The following is a 15,799-nucleotide window of genomic DNA, read 5'->3' as shown; positions in this document are numbered from 1 at the left end:
ATTCACTGTTGCTGGCTGAAATCGATTTTGTAGGTGTGTTGTTCGAAACCAAATGGTGTTTCTGTGGACGTTAAACTGTCTTGCAACATCACGTTGACTCGATCCTGCTTCAAGCATACCAATGGCTCGCAGGCGCTCATTTTCGGACAGGCGTGGCATTTCGTAATGTTGTATAATTGCGTAATTTTAGGAATGCTCCAACTGGGTGCTACGCATCGCCAGAAGGTTAGGATGCGCGCGCATAACCGTCACCAGGTTAATGCAGCGGTTGCTTCAAACAGGTCGGACAGCAGACAGGCCGAGAACCGGGAGACCACGGGTGACCACGCCTATTGAAGACCGCCACATCCGGGTACTTCACCTTCGGAACCGCTTCTTAACGGCGACGTTAACGGCACGGACGTCACTGGGACACGTGATAAGTCGACAAACCGTGTACAGGAGACTGCGGGCACATGGTATCCGAGCACGTCGCCCCTACCGCTTAGCGTTCCTGACACCTCAACACCGACTCAACCGACGGTGTGGGCCAGGCGACTTCGACGGTGGAAACGGTGGAGCTGGGCACGTGTCATGTTTCCTGACGAAAGCAGATTTTGCATCTTCAGGAACGACGGCCGGCAGCGTGTGTACCGAAGAGTAGGTGAACGTTTGGCACCGAACTGCATCCATCAAGTCAGGCCATATGGAGGCGGAGGTTTAATGGTTTGGGGTGGAATCTGTGGTGACGTCAAAACGAGACTCGTCGTTATTCGAGGTAACCTGAATGCGCAGCGTTATCGTGATGACATCTTACAACCAGTTGTGGTGCCATTCATCCAACAACAGCCTAATGGTATCACTTTCCAGCACGATAATGCGAGGCCTCACACGGCAAGGCTGACCCAGAACTTCCTAGCAAACGCCAACATTCACGTTTTACCATGGCCGGCATGTTCACCGGACATGAACCCAATCGAACACATGTGGGACATTCTCGGCCGCAAAGTCAGGAATCGCCCTGTGCCTCCAGTTAACCTCCAGGAATTGGAACAATGCCTCCTCCATGAATGGCAACGCATCCCCCCCAACGTCATCAGACGTCTGACGTCATCAGCCCGTAGACGTGTACTAGCGTGTATTGACGCTCACGGTGGACATACCCGGTACTAACGTGACTTTGAGACGTGTGTGTTGTGACATTTTCCACACTTGACTCATCAACTGTGTTCAAATGAAATTTTAATTTTGGAGCCCCCGCGTCTTTACATGTCTGTCCTCATGATTGTAAAGGATTGATTACAATGAATTTTTGTACACATACTGTGAAAACATTACTCACAAGTCATATACCAATTTGAAATGTCTGTATCGTTTAGGTTTTTTTTAATGTCCTTTCAAACACGTGGTATCGTTTCTTTTGGACATTAGTTTATTTCTCACTGTTTACTTATCTTTCCTATTCTTTTCTTTCCTTCCGTTCTGTTCATGTTTAGTTCAAATTGTGAATCAATTGTGGAAATATCTGGGAGAAGGTGTCCTAAGTTGGAGAACTTGTACCCAATCTTATTCACTTTTTGTGAATAAAATGTTTAAATCACAACATCACTATATTCGCTAAAAACATCCAATTGTTTCTGTAAATCCAGTTTGGTAGGAGCTACTAACACAGTGGGATCAGCATGTAACAGGGTTAATAACTGTATGTATATATTCAACTTTTCTTCATCATTAGGGGCGGTCGGGTAGCCTAGTAGTTAAAGCGTTCGCTCGTCACGCCGAAGACCCGGGTTCGATTCCCGACATGGGTACATTGTGTGAAGCCCATTTCTGGTGTCCCCCGCCGTGATATTGCTGGAATATTGCTAAAAGCGGCGTAAAACCTCACTCACTCACTCACTCTTCATCATTAATAACACCACCACGCTGGTGAGCAACAAGACAGGGACGTTTACCAGGGATTCCATAGTTTAGTAGTTTGCTCCGCAGACGTATTCTCCAGACACAATCAAAAGATATTTTTCAAAGTCTATAAAGGCACAGAATTATTTTTATTTTGAGATTTCAATAGTTGTAACAAGACCATACAATTTAAACATATGATCACAAGTTGAATAACCTTTTCTAAACTCTTGTACTTCTGTGGTCGACCCGTGAAGATCTGGGGTAGAATAGGTCTTCAGCAACCCATACTTGCCGTTACAGGCCACTAACGGGATCGGGTGGTCAGGCTCGCTGGCTTTGTTGATGCATGTCATCGTATCCGAGTTACGTGGATCGATGCTCATGGTGTCAATTACTGGATTGTCTGGTCCGGACTCGATTATTTACAGACCTCCGTCATAAAGCTGGAATATTGCTGAGTGTGGCATTAAACAACACATAAACAAACAAACAAACAAACATTTTAATTTCCCCCTAGCTATGCCACTGCATAAGAAAGAGGTTTAAACTGTTATGGGTCTCTGTTCCCACAACCGCCTGGTTTTGTTTATCGCTTACAGAAATTCAGCAACATTGAAGCCACTGCGTTCTTCCCAACACACAAGTGTATGCATTTTCCGGCCGCTTCAGTCGCCTTGACTACGGTTCAACTGTAACTGCCAAAGCTCTAGGCTGTGCTATAACTATAACCCAACGGCAATATCTTTGAGAGACTATATAAATAATAAGACCTAAAAGAAATAGTTAATCCAATCATTAAGATAATAATTTGATACAATGGGTTTTGTGCAATGTATAGTCTTTGTCCAAAACATCCCCTTGTAAAGAGAACGTACCCTTCGCTGACAGTCGGGTGTGCGTGTGTATACATATGAAACTTCTTCAAACCGATAACATAATTATGATCCGGGATAGGAAAGGTCTTCAGCAACCCATGCTTGCTGGAACAGGCGACTATGCTTGTCGTTAGAGGCGACTAACGGGATCGGGTGGTCAGGCTCGCTGACTTGGTTGATGCATGTCATCATATCCCAATTGTGTTGATTGATGCTCATGATGTCAATCACTAGATTGTCTGTATTTACAGACCGGCGTCATAAAGATGGAATATTGCTGAATGCGGCGTTAAACAACAAACAAACTTCTGTGGTCGTCGAAGATGAGTCGAAATATGCAGTTAGTCTATTGTTCAATACAGATGTATATAATCTACTCATGCAACGGGGCAGTGTTATTGATCTATAGTTCTTAGGCTCTTTGTAGTCTCCCTTATTTACAAATATATGTATGCAGGTCTAATAACTCCTTTTAATCATAGTTCTGGGAAATATCATTGCATCAAGAATGTTGTTGAGCACATTGGCATAGGTAACAATAATGTTGTCAGTAGAACTGAAAAATGTTCGTTAATAATATTATCGACTCCACTTGATTTGTTGGTTTTTAACTGCTTAACTGCAGACACTATTTCGTCCTCCGCAATTGGACGACCACGAAAATCTTTAGCTTCATAATGAACTGTACTGATGTCCTCTGTTGATTCACTGCCTGCTTCGTGGTTATTGTTTCTTCTTTGAAATAATCACACAGTTTGTCAAGGGACGATAGTCTCTCTTCACTTTTACCCTGCTTCAGTATTTTCCTCCAAGATTTGTCATCATTCAGATGCAAAGCATCGAATTTCTTCTGTAACAAGATTCTAATATCTCCACTATATTGGAGTAAAACTCCCCTCTATTATCTACAGGCATTCTGAAGACACATGTCATTTGCACTGGTTCCAGTTGTATAAACGACTTTATTTGAGTTGCGTACTACCGGGTATACGCATGGGTTTGTTTTAGACAGATTAGTGGTGAGCTGACTGCAGTCTGTATAATGAAATCACCAGAATTATGCGGTGTGAATAAAAGAAATCACTTTGATATTTTCTATTACTCTGTGGCTGGCTATAGACTAAATGCTATGTGGCGACACAGACTATAACCTAATCCCCTATTCCCGGTGGGGCGGTCGGGTAGCCTGGTGGTTAAAGCGTTCGCTCGTCACGCGGAAGACCTGGGTTCGATTCCCGACATGAGTACAATGTGTGAAGCCCATTTCGGGTGTCCCCTGCCGTGATGTTGCTGGAATATTGCTAAAAGCGGCGTAAAACCCAACTCACTCACTCACCCTAGTCCCGGTACGTTGATGTCCTCATTGTATGAAAGTGGGGCATGTTTCGTAAAAGTTCTTCTCTGGCTTCATCATTCCTGAGGGTGGCTAGTTCATCTCCATGGATGCAGGGTACTGGTGTGCTCTCTGAACGGGCTGATTACAACCCGGGTCGTCCAATGTTTTTAGCTTCACCATGCCAAGGTTGTCATGCATGAGTGGTTTCTCCATTGCTCTGTGTAATCCGTGTAGACACTGGGTTATCTCCCATTAGTTACACGTCCTATATGCCACACACCTCTATATTCCCATTAGTTACACGTCCTATATGTCACACACCTCTATATTCCCATTAGTTACACGTCCCATATGTCACACACCTCTATATTCCCATTAGTTACACGTCCCATATGTCACACACCTCTATATTCCCATTAGTTACACGTCCTATATGTCACACACCTCTATATTCCCATTAGTTACACGTCCTATATGTCACACACATCTATATTCCCATTAGTTACACGTCCTATATGTCACACACCTCTATATTCCCATTAGTTACACGTCCTATATGTCACACACCTCTATATTCCCATTAGTTACACGTCCTATTTGTTACACATCTCTATATTCCCATTAGTTACACGTCCCATATGTCACACACCTCTATATTCCCATTAGTTACACGTCCTATTTGTTACACACCTCTATATTCCCATTAGTTACACGTCCCATATGTCACACACCTCTATATTCCCATTAGTTACACGTCCTATTTGTTACACACCTCTATATTCCCATTAGTTACACGTCCTATATGTCACACACCTCTATATTCCCATTAGTTACACGTCCCATATGTCACACACCTCTATATTCCCATTAGTTACACGTCCTATTTGTTACACACCTCTATATTCCCATTAGTTACACGTCCTATATGTCACACACCTCTATATTCCCATTAGTTACACGTCCTATATGTCACACACCTCTATATTCCCATTAGTTACACGTCCTATATGTCACACACCTCTATATTCCCATTAGTTACACGTCCTATTTGTTACACACCTCTATATTCCCATTAGTTACACGTTCTATATGTCACACACCTCTATATTCCCATTAGTTACACGTCCTATATGTCACACACCTCTATATTCCCATTAGTTACACGTCCTATTTGTTACACACCTCTATATTCCCATTAGTTACACGTCCTATATGTCACACATCTCTATATTCCCATCAGTTACACGTCCTATTTGTTACACACCTCTATATTCCCATTAGTTACACGTCCTATATGTCACACACCTCTATATTCCCATTAGTTACACGTCCTATATGTCACACACCTCTATATTCCCATTAGTTACACGTCCTATTTGTTACACACCTCTATATTCCCATTAGTTACACGTCCTATATGTCACACACCTCTATATTCCAATTAGTTACACGTCCCATATGTCACACACCTCTATATTCCCATTAGTTACACGACCTATATGTCACACACCTCTATATTCCCATTAGTTACACGTCCCATATGTCACACACCTCTATATTCCCATTAGTTACACGTCCTATTTGTTACACACCTCTATATTCCCATTAGTTACACGTCCTATATGTCACACACCTCTATATTCCCATTAGTTACACGTCCCATATGTCACACACCTCTATATTCCCATTAGTTACACGTCCTATATGTCACACACCTCTATATTCCCATTAGTTACACGTCCCATATGTCACACACCTCTATATTCCCATTAGTTACACGTCCTATATGTCACACACCTCTATATTCCCATTAGTTATACGTCCTAAATGTCACACACATCTATATTCCCATTAGTTACACGTCACATATGTCACACACCTCTATATTCCCATTAGTTACACGTCCTATTTGTCACACACATCTATATTCCCATTAGTTACACGTCCTATATGTCACACACCTCTATATTCCCATTAGTTACACGTCCTATATGTCACACACCTCTATATTCCCATTAGTTACACGTCCCATATGTCACACACCTCTATATTCCCATTAGTTACACGTCCTATTTGTTACACACCTCTATATTCCCATTAGTTACACGTCCCATATGTCACACACCTCTATATTTCCATTAGTTACACGTCCCATATGTCACACACCTCTATATTCCCATTAGTTACACGTCCTATATGTCACACACTTCTATATTCCCATTAGTTACACGTCCCATATGTCACACACCTCTATATTCCCATTAGTTACACGTCCTATATGTCACACACCTCTATATTCCCATTAGTTACACGTCCCATATGTCACACACCTCTATATTCCCATTAGTTACACGTCCCATATGTCACACACCTCTATATTCCCATTAGTTACACGTCCCATATGTCACACACCTCTATATTCCCATTAGTTACACGTCCCATATGTCACACACCTCTATATTCCCATTAGTTACACGTCCAATATGTCACACACCTCTATATTCCCATTAGTTACTCGTCCCATATGTCACACACCTCTATATTCCCATTAGTTACACGTCCCATATGTCACACACCTCTATATTCCCATTAGTTACACGTCCCATATGTCACACACCTCTATATTCCCATTAGTTACTCGTCCCATATGTCAAACACCTCTATATTCCCATTAGTTACACGTCCCATATGTCACACACCTCTATATTCCCATTAGTTACACGTCCCATATGTCACACACCTCTATATTCCCATTAGTTACACGTCCCATATGTCACACACCTCTATATTCCCATTAGTTACTCGTCCCATATGTCAAACACCTCTATATTCCCATTAGTTACACGTCCCATATGTCACACACCTCTATATTCCATGTTGTGACACAGCCTGGGAGGAGACCAGGAGGGGATCAAGTAGACGACACCTCCTGGGTAATGGACTAGTCCTAAGTTGAGTATATAGGATTACCACAAGCGAAATGTTATGATATGACTAAAAGGCAACTAATCTGTATCTGTATGGTTAATCTGCCTTAAAACAATATATATGAAACAATACGATATTCTTTGGGGAATAATTGTTAATGTATTTATTTTATTTTACTAGAGTCAGGTCTCTACTCCAGTTATAATCTAATTATTTAATTATGTTACCTGGGTATATAGGGTTTGTTTCATCAGCTTTGGTCGAAATTGCCAATGAGCTGAAGCAAAAAAATGTTATTAGAATAAACAAGTGTGGAAGAGGGTATGTTGTTGTCGGGGACAACCTCACAGAGTCAATATGCCCAAAAGCATAAACGGGATCAAAGTAAAATGGGATACCCCAAAGTGGCTTAGTAATGCTAGAAGCGCTGTGCATTTGGACAAAAGACGACAAGCTTTATCAAATTGTCTGTCAAGCCCAAAAGAAAGTCACTCAGTCAACAATCCTGTCGGCGTTCGGGATCAAGTCAATGGGAACAAACAACACACGAGTAGTAATACTCACATTACTAGGCCAGCCAGTCCCCGGTCACCTTAATCTAGGTGGTAATGACATAGAAACTATGCCATACAGGAAACCATACAGACAAACCCAATGCAAAAAAAATATGCTATATTGACATACAAAAACACCACGCAACTCAAATGAAAGGAAAGTCGGTCACAAAGAGCGCTATGACAAGGTTTGTTCATCTTGCAATCAGTCTGAATCCATTGCTCACTAGAATGTCAAGACCATGCCCCAGCCCGGCTCGGTTAAAACAAGAATTGCAGTTAGATCCGCTATCTGTCATAGGTCTCCTAAAGCCAAGAGATGCGAAGGCAAAACTAACTCTATTTCTGAGAGATGGACAGCTACTCGAACGGATATAAACAGAGCAGCCAAGGATAAAAATGAAATAATATCAATATAATAAAATAGAAATCATATCAATACAAAAACAGAAATTATGTGAATACCAAACTCACAATAGATACGTGTACCCTACTCACACACAGGAGTCCCAAAGAGGGACAGGTCAGCTAAAATTGTTTAGGCAGAAGAGACCGCTTGAACACTCAAAACAACAACAAAAACACCACCACCACAACCACCACCACCAACAACAACAATAACAAGCTTGGGTCATAACCATGGTGGGTTTAAGCTTAGTAGAGTATGTTACATCGCAGCGAGGCACACAACAAAACCACTCGACAGTGTGAGTGAGTGAGTTTGGTTTTACGCCGTTTTTAGCAATATTCCAGCAATATCACGGCGGGGGACACCAGACATCTATATATCTATCTTTGTCTATCTATCTTTGTGCGCATATACTTCACATTAATAAACTACAAGTTCACTTTTCTACAGTATCTTATGTACAGTAAACTACGGTTAAAACGAACAAGCTTACAAGGAACTGACGGATATAACGAGCTATTTCTTGGTCCCGTTCATTTCCCTGCATATATGTTGTACATATGCTTATAACGAACTACGGTTATAATAAATCAAAATTAGTGGTGCCTTCGAGTTCGTTATAACCGTAGGTTATTACTTACTTACTTACTTTGGAGATTTAACGTGCGCTTTCCGACTGATGCGTATTTCGCACACGGCGTAGGTTATTGTGTCTAACTTTATATAAGTACATAAAGGACAAGATTACTTTTCTAATTTTCTTGGATCATTCCTTTCTAATACTTAGGTAACACAGGATAGACCAGTCTGTGCCCACAGCCATGTCCTATGTTGTGTTAAGGGCTTACCCTCATTTCGCCTACACCTCATTTCGCCTACACCTCATTTCGCCTACAATAATTCAAATGCTTAATTGCCTCACCCCTATTATATGAATGGGCATTGTCCATCTCAGGCTGTTAACTAATCCAAGCTCTAATCTAATCCAAGCGGCATAGAGGTTCAAAGTGAAGTTTTTACAACCTATGACAACTTCTCACAACTCTTGTTTGACTTGGTCATTCTGTTAATCCTTAGTTGTTTTGAATGTGCAAGTAAATCTTGTTTAGTAAATAAATCTTATTTTGCCCCTTCTTTTGCAAGTGTTCAAGCTTCCCTGTACAGAAACAGAGCCAAGTCTATTCCACAAGTTCCAGAAACCAGAGCAGCAGTCAACTTGGAAGGAACGTGGACACAGAGAGAAGATGGAAGAGTCTTTCTGTGCATCAATGATGGGGACGACAGACTACTGGTGTTTGCTACCACTGAGATTTTAGAAATCATGAGTGACTCTGACAGTTTGTTTATGGATGGTACTTTTTTTGTTTGTCCTAGCTTGTGGCTCCAAGTGTATATTATTCATTGCCTTGTAAATGGTAAAATGTATCCTGTTGCTTTTTCGTTGCTTCCTAACAAGATCAAACAGACATATGTTAGACTATTTAGGTTGTTTAAGGACACAGTAGGAACCAGAACTGGTACTGAACTTTCTCCAGAGGTGTTTCAGACTGATTACGAGTCAGCAGTCATAAGTGCCATTGCAGAGGTTTTTCCTGATAGTAATGTGAGGGGTTGTCTGTTTCACTATTCACAAGCTTTGTGGCGTCGGGTAGTTGAGAGAGGTCTTGTACGAACAATCCAGCAATCCAGTCCCATGTTCGACGTGCCGCAGCCCTGCCACTTCTCCCACTTGACCAGGTACAGAATGCATGGGTTGAGGTGATGGAGCAAGGACCTGATGATCAACAGATTGGTGATTTTAACGACTATGTCACCAGCACATGGGTAGATGACGACGCTAGATTCCCCTGCCATATTTGGAACCAGCACAACACCGGTCCCCGATCCAACAACCATCTGGAAGGGTTCCACTGTGGACTGAAAAAGAGAATGCCCCGATCTCACCCTAACATCTATCTGTTCTTGAAGGAGATCAAGAAGATTGAAAAGGCAGACAGACGCTCCAGGAAACAAATTGATCTTGGAGGATCATGCAGACCCCGAGCTCGTGTTGACAGACAAAGGGACGAAAGAATTGAAAGACTAAAGACACAGCTTCTTAGTGGAAGAAAAACTGTAATGCAATTTCTTGATGCCGTTGGATATGTTATTAAGCTACAGTACTCATGAGTCATTATTATTATTACTGCATAATGTAAATATCAGCTATTAAACAATGTATGAAGCTTCAAGATTGTCTTGTCTGTTTAACGGTAATGCAATTTCTTGATGCCGTTGGATATGTACTAAAGCTACAGTAATCATGAGTCATTATTATTACTACTGCATAATGTAAATATCAGCTATTAAACAATGTATGAAGCTTCAAGATTGTCTTGTCTGTTTAACCTTCTTTTGGGTCAGTTCATTATTTTAGAGGTAACACAGCACTTGACTTATGTGCAGTCAGCTGTAAATTTGTTTTGAGAAGGGTGTAGGCGAAATGAGGACAGGTCGTTTTAAGGTGTGTGACAAACTGGACGTGTAACTCATGGGAGGATACCGAACTGACCTGTACAATCAATTTGGGAGCGACTATTAATGGCCATATGGGTGATTGGGTTGGGACAACAAAAGGTAGTGCTACAATATAACACTGAACCATGGACACCATTACACTCTAGCATAGCTAGACAACCCAGACATAGTGCAGCTCTAAAGATTAAACGACGAGGTGTATAGGGGATTATCACGGCTGAATGATTTCTATATCTGAACAATAGCGACTGCCACATTGGGAACCCTACCCATTCGAATGACGTCGGCCTGTTGACTTAAATTATTCGCACGAAGTGCCAGTGCGGTAGCAGTTCTTTATTATATTTCTGTACCTGAGGCCAATGGCCAGTATACAAGAATAATATAGTATAACAGCAACGAAAGGTCAGGATGGTACATGTTTATGATATAAACTGACGTCCAAAAGAAACTTTACCAACTGAAAATATAAATTTCAGACAAAGTATAAATTTTTTCTCGATGAAGTCTATCTAAAACACATCCTAAATACAACAATAGTGTATGCAGAAAATGTTAACCGTCTGTTACATGTTTGCGAGATAACACGCGAAAAAGTGAAAAACACGTGCACCACGGACAACTGCAAATGCACGTGCGGGTAAGGGTATAAAACGATTGCAACGGCAAGTCAGACATCCACAGTGATAAAAAACACACAAAAGAAATGCAACGACTCACAGTCGACAGTGCGGACCGCTGACAGGCCAAGAACAGGCAGACCCAGGGTGACCACGCCTCATGATGACCGGTACTTGCGTACCTTACACCTCCGAAATCGCTTCCTGACAGTGACGTCATCGGCGACAAATGCCTTAGGTCACAGGGTCGACAGACAGTGGCCAGGAGACTCAGGGCTCATGGAATCAGGGCTTTTAGACCATACAGAGGACAGCTATTGACAGCGCAACATCGTCGTCTGCGATTGAGATGGGCCCGGACTGTACGACGTTGGCAACGACGTGAATGGCAGAGGGTTGTCTTCACTGACGATTCTGTATGTTTAGGGCTGATGGAAGACAACGTGTTTACCGCCGAAGGGGTGAACGAACGGCGGCGTGTTGCGTGCAGGAGGTCGTACCATATGGTGGAGGGAGTGTCATGGTGTGGGGAGGGATCTGTGGGCAGGAGAGGACACCGCTGGTCATCGTTGACGGAAATTTGACAGCTCAGCGTTACATGGATAACATTCTTCGTCCAGTTGTCCTACCATTTCTCAAACAGCAGCCACTTGGTGTCATTTATCAGCATGACAACGCTAGAGCCCATACAGCCAGAATTGTCACTAACTTCCTCGCAGCCAACAACGTCAACGTCCTGCCGTGGCCTTCACGCTCACCCGACATGTCCCCCATAGAACACCTCTGGGACTTGATGGATCATCGTGTTCGACAACGACCACACTCTCCAGCCAACCGGCAATAACTGATCTTGGCCCTCCAAGAAGAATGGCGTCAGAAACCACGTGACCTCATCAGACTGCTGACTTTTTCCGTGCGTCGAAGAGTTTTTGCGTGTATTGAGGCATTTGGTGGTCACACACGCTACAAATGACTTGTTATTGAACGTGAGTGATTGTTTATGCACTCTGCCTATTGTCCATGATTCTGAAAGCTCGAGTTTTGTACCACACCCAACTTTTCAGTCAGGTGTTGTTCCCCTTGGGCTTTTAGTCCATTGAGGGTTTTAAGGACAAACACTAGTAACTTTTATAGACTTCTTTGTGAAGACATAAACTTTACAAATGATTGTAAAGAACATTGTGTTATATACTTATATATACGTAGATACTGTTCTCTAAGACCTTTATGAACTGGACAGGGGCACGGATGGCCCAGTTGCCTAAGGCGCCGCGATTCGCTGTGCAGAGTTGCGTCCCTTAGGCAGGTCTCAGACGTTTACCACTTCGGTGAAACCCAAGAGCACGGGTATGGTGCTGACAAACCTAGAAACATAACCGGGGCGTACCGGGATTCGAACCCACAATCATAGGTTTCTGGCGTGTTCAAGGGATGCAACTCTGCACAGCGAATCGCGGCGCCTTAGACGACTGGGCCACTCGTGCCCCCAGCAAACGAAGGAACTGTAATATATACTCACAGACAAAAGAAAACACGAATACTATACATGTTGTAATATATGAAGAATTACTCATAGTCAAGAAATATTAGATTTGTTCGATGCACAAGAACATAATGGTATGTTGTGTGAACCGACGGTCATGAATGCATCACATGTGACGTCAGAGATCCATGACTCGAGATGCACCATTTGTCTCGTGCAGGATTAGCGTTTAAGGTTTGGAAATCACTTTCAGCATATCGTGATAAGAATAAGGCCACACTGTAGTAACACTGGCTGATTGTAAGTTATGTCATAAAGTGGTACACATTGGAAGCCTCTTCTTAACGTACATAGTACTCTATATGTTTCTATGGTTTTCGTTTCTTTGGCGGTGGGTATGCAACTTAGGTTCTAACTTAAACTTAAATGCCGAGTACAAATCTAGTACTGGATTGTAGACTACTTTACCACTCCATCAGAAATATTTGAACACTGCCCACTTCCTGGAAGATCCATGCAAAGCCAAAACCGAATCGAAACAACACATTCCACGTATGACGATTAGCATAATCCAAGACATAATATTTCATATGCTTTACGAGTATATCTAGTGGCAGGCACATGTATAATCCTTTTCTAAAACGTAATACACCTACATAAAGAATTTAAATATATAAGGAATTTTTCACATTCTCCCAAAACCATAGCATTTGGAGTTGTCTTAGGTATATTCAGAAAACGTTCACAAGCAATATAATGCACCCTCTCTGTGCACCCCTGTCTTAGGTATCCCTACATTTCCGAACAACAATGTAAAAGTGGCATTATTTGAGAATCAAAACTCTTAAGGCACACGTTGTATGAAAATTGGTCATAACAATACGTAGTCCTCAGCACTTCAAATAATGCTCACTTGGCATTCATGGCAACGTATTTACAACTTTGAGAAAGACTAACTGACTCGTGAGTACTTTTTTAATGCCAAGATAATTATATTGTTAAAAACTTCGACATAACAGTCACCACATGTCAATCTGTCCGCTCTTGCAATCTTCCACCCCTGAATACAACTATTTTTGATTTTGACATATAACAGAAAATGACCAAGACTTGCAATACTTGTGCCACACACACTGCCTGAAATAAGAACCACATCGTCGGCAAAGAGTAATAGAAATAACACCAATAACTCTGGCTGTAACTGAACACCCCTATCACATGAACCAACAACTTCTGTAGCTATTTCATTTATAGATGGTAGCAAACAGAATTGGACTTAGGACACGCCCTTGTCTTAATCCCACAGGACAATCACATAAATCTGTAAATCCTTCATTTGTCTCAAGACAAGATCTAATTACTAAATACAAACTCTTAATGCTCTGTCACATCTCCCCTAATATTCCAACATTTTGAAGAAGATATAAAAGTTTGTTAAAAGAATTGGAGTCAATTCATCATGCACTCAAACCCATACCGGAACTACCGGAAGCAAAGGCGGACATATTATCAGACTCGCAAAGTGCTCTACAAGCCATCAGCATCTAGAGATACAATGAAATGTCAGACCCTCTATAGCCCAAGGATGGCAAGCCCAGTGGGACGCAAGTTAGATCGACAGATGGCTATACAACATTCAACCCAAGATCCACCAAAAGCCATACTCATACTTAAATGAAAGGACAGCTGAAGTAGCCATCTCGGACCTCAGACTCGGTCACAGAAAGCACTATCACAAGGTATGCCCATCTTGCAATCAGCCTGAATCCATTGCGCATTTGTTACAGGAATGTCAAGACCACGCCCCAGCCCGCCTCCGTTAAAACAAGAATTGCAGTTAGATCCGCTATCTGACATAGATCTCCTAAAGCCAAGAAATGCAATAGCGACGGCCGAGGTAACTCTATTTCTTACAGATGGACAGCTACTCGAACGTATATAAACAGAGAGCTGAAAGATAAACTATGAAATCTTTTCAATATACGAAAACAGAAATCTCATCAATACAAAAACAGAAATTTGATCTAAACTCGCAATAGATGTGTGCACCCTACTCATACATATGAGTTTCAAAGAGGGACAGGTCAGCCGAAATTGCTGAGACAGAGGGCGACCTCTTAAACACTTAAAGCAACAACGTCACTATTTAAAGTTGATCTGGATTGGTAACGTTGTTAAATTTCAATATTTATTTATGCATATATTTTTTAAGTATTATTTGGAAATTGTGGTGCAATGCAATGGATACAATGGACATTTCTCATTGTACATAAACCATAATACAAAATATATAATACAGAGCATCACTGCGACTCACCAACAAGGGGAGAGACTTGTCAGAGGGGTACTCAAAGTATGTGATCTAGTCTACCATTGCTGGATTTTCATTTTTGTGGAAGCCTCGGTGGCTGAGTGGGTGAGATCGCTGACTTTGTGTGCTGGCGATTAGGTGCCTCACTCTGGTATTGTTGGTTCGAATCTCGGACGGGACTCAACACCAAAAATGTACGAGAATCTGTACTAAACATATGGTATCACCATATTCAAACACAGTGTCAGTTGTGAACTAATATATGAAAGGGTGTGATTTAATACATAGCGTTTTGAAGCATGTTTGTGGTTGCCTCAATGTCGTGGGTTGTGTTGGCTGTTGGTGGGCAACCTGTGTGACAACACTTCCAGTGAATACTGTCACATTTGGTAGTTTTAATTCCATGCTTGTAGCCGGAATCTATCGAGCGTCGTCCACCACGAGAATGAAAGATAAAGCTGGTGTTGACGTGTGCGTTCGCCATTTTGTAGTGACCAGAGCGTCCGCCCGGAGTGCGGAAGGTCCGGGGTTCCATCCCCGGGCGCGTCATACCAAAAGACGTCAAAAGATGGTACTTGGTGTTCCCCTGCCTGGCGCTAGGCATTAAGGGGCTAAAACAAGGACTGGTCGGCTCGGGGTCAGTATACTGTGTCTGAGTGGATTATTCATGTTAAACTGCGGCATGGTATCTCAGTGAGCTAGCACTATAAATCGGCATCAGTCTGGACTAGTATAAGCAGCCACACAAACACGTGCATGCATGTCGGTATATAAATGCGATAAACTTGGACACGACGTTAAACCCCATTTCACCTTGTACAGTCGGACACCATGAATGCTCATAAAAACACCATTGTCTAGCCATAAAGAATGCTTATGCAG

Source organism: Haliotis rufescens, unplaced genomic scaffold, assembly GCF_023055435.1.
Source record: "Haliotis rufescens isolate VD_foot unplaced genomic scaffold, xgHalRufe1.0.p SCAF_25, whole genome shotgun sequence".
Classification (NCBI taxonomy): Eukaryota; Metazoa; Mollusca; class Gastropoda; order Lepetellida; family Haliotidae; genus Haliotis; species Haliotis rufescens.
Note: the sequence above shows the minus strand (reverse complement) of the source record.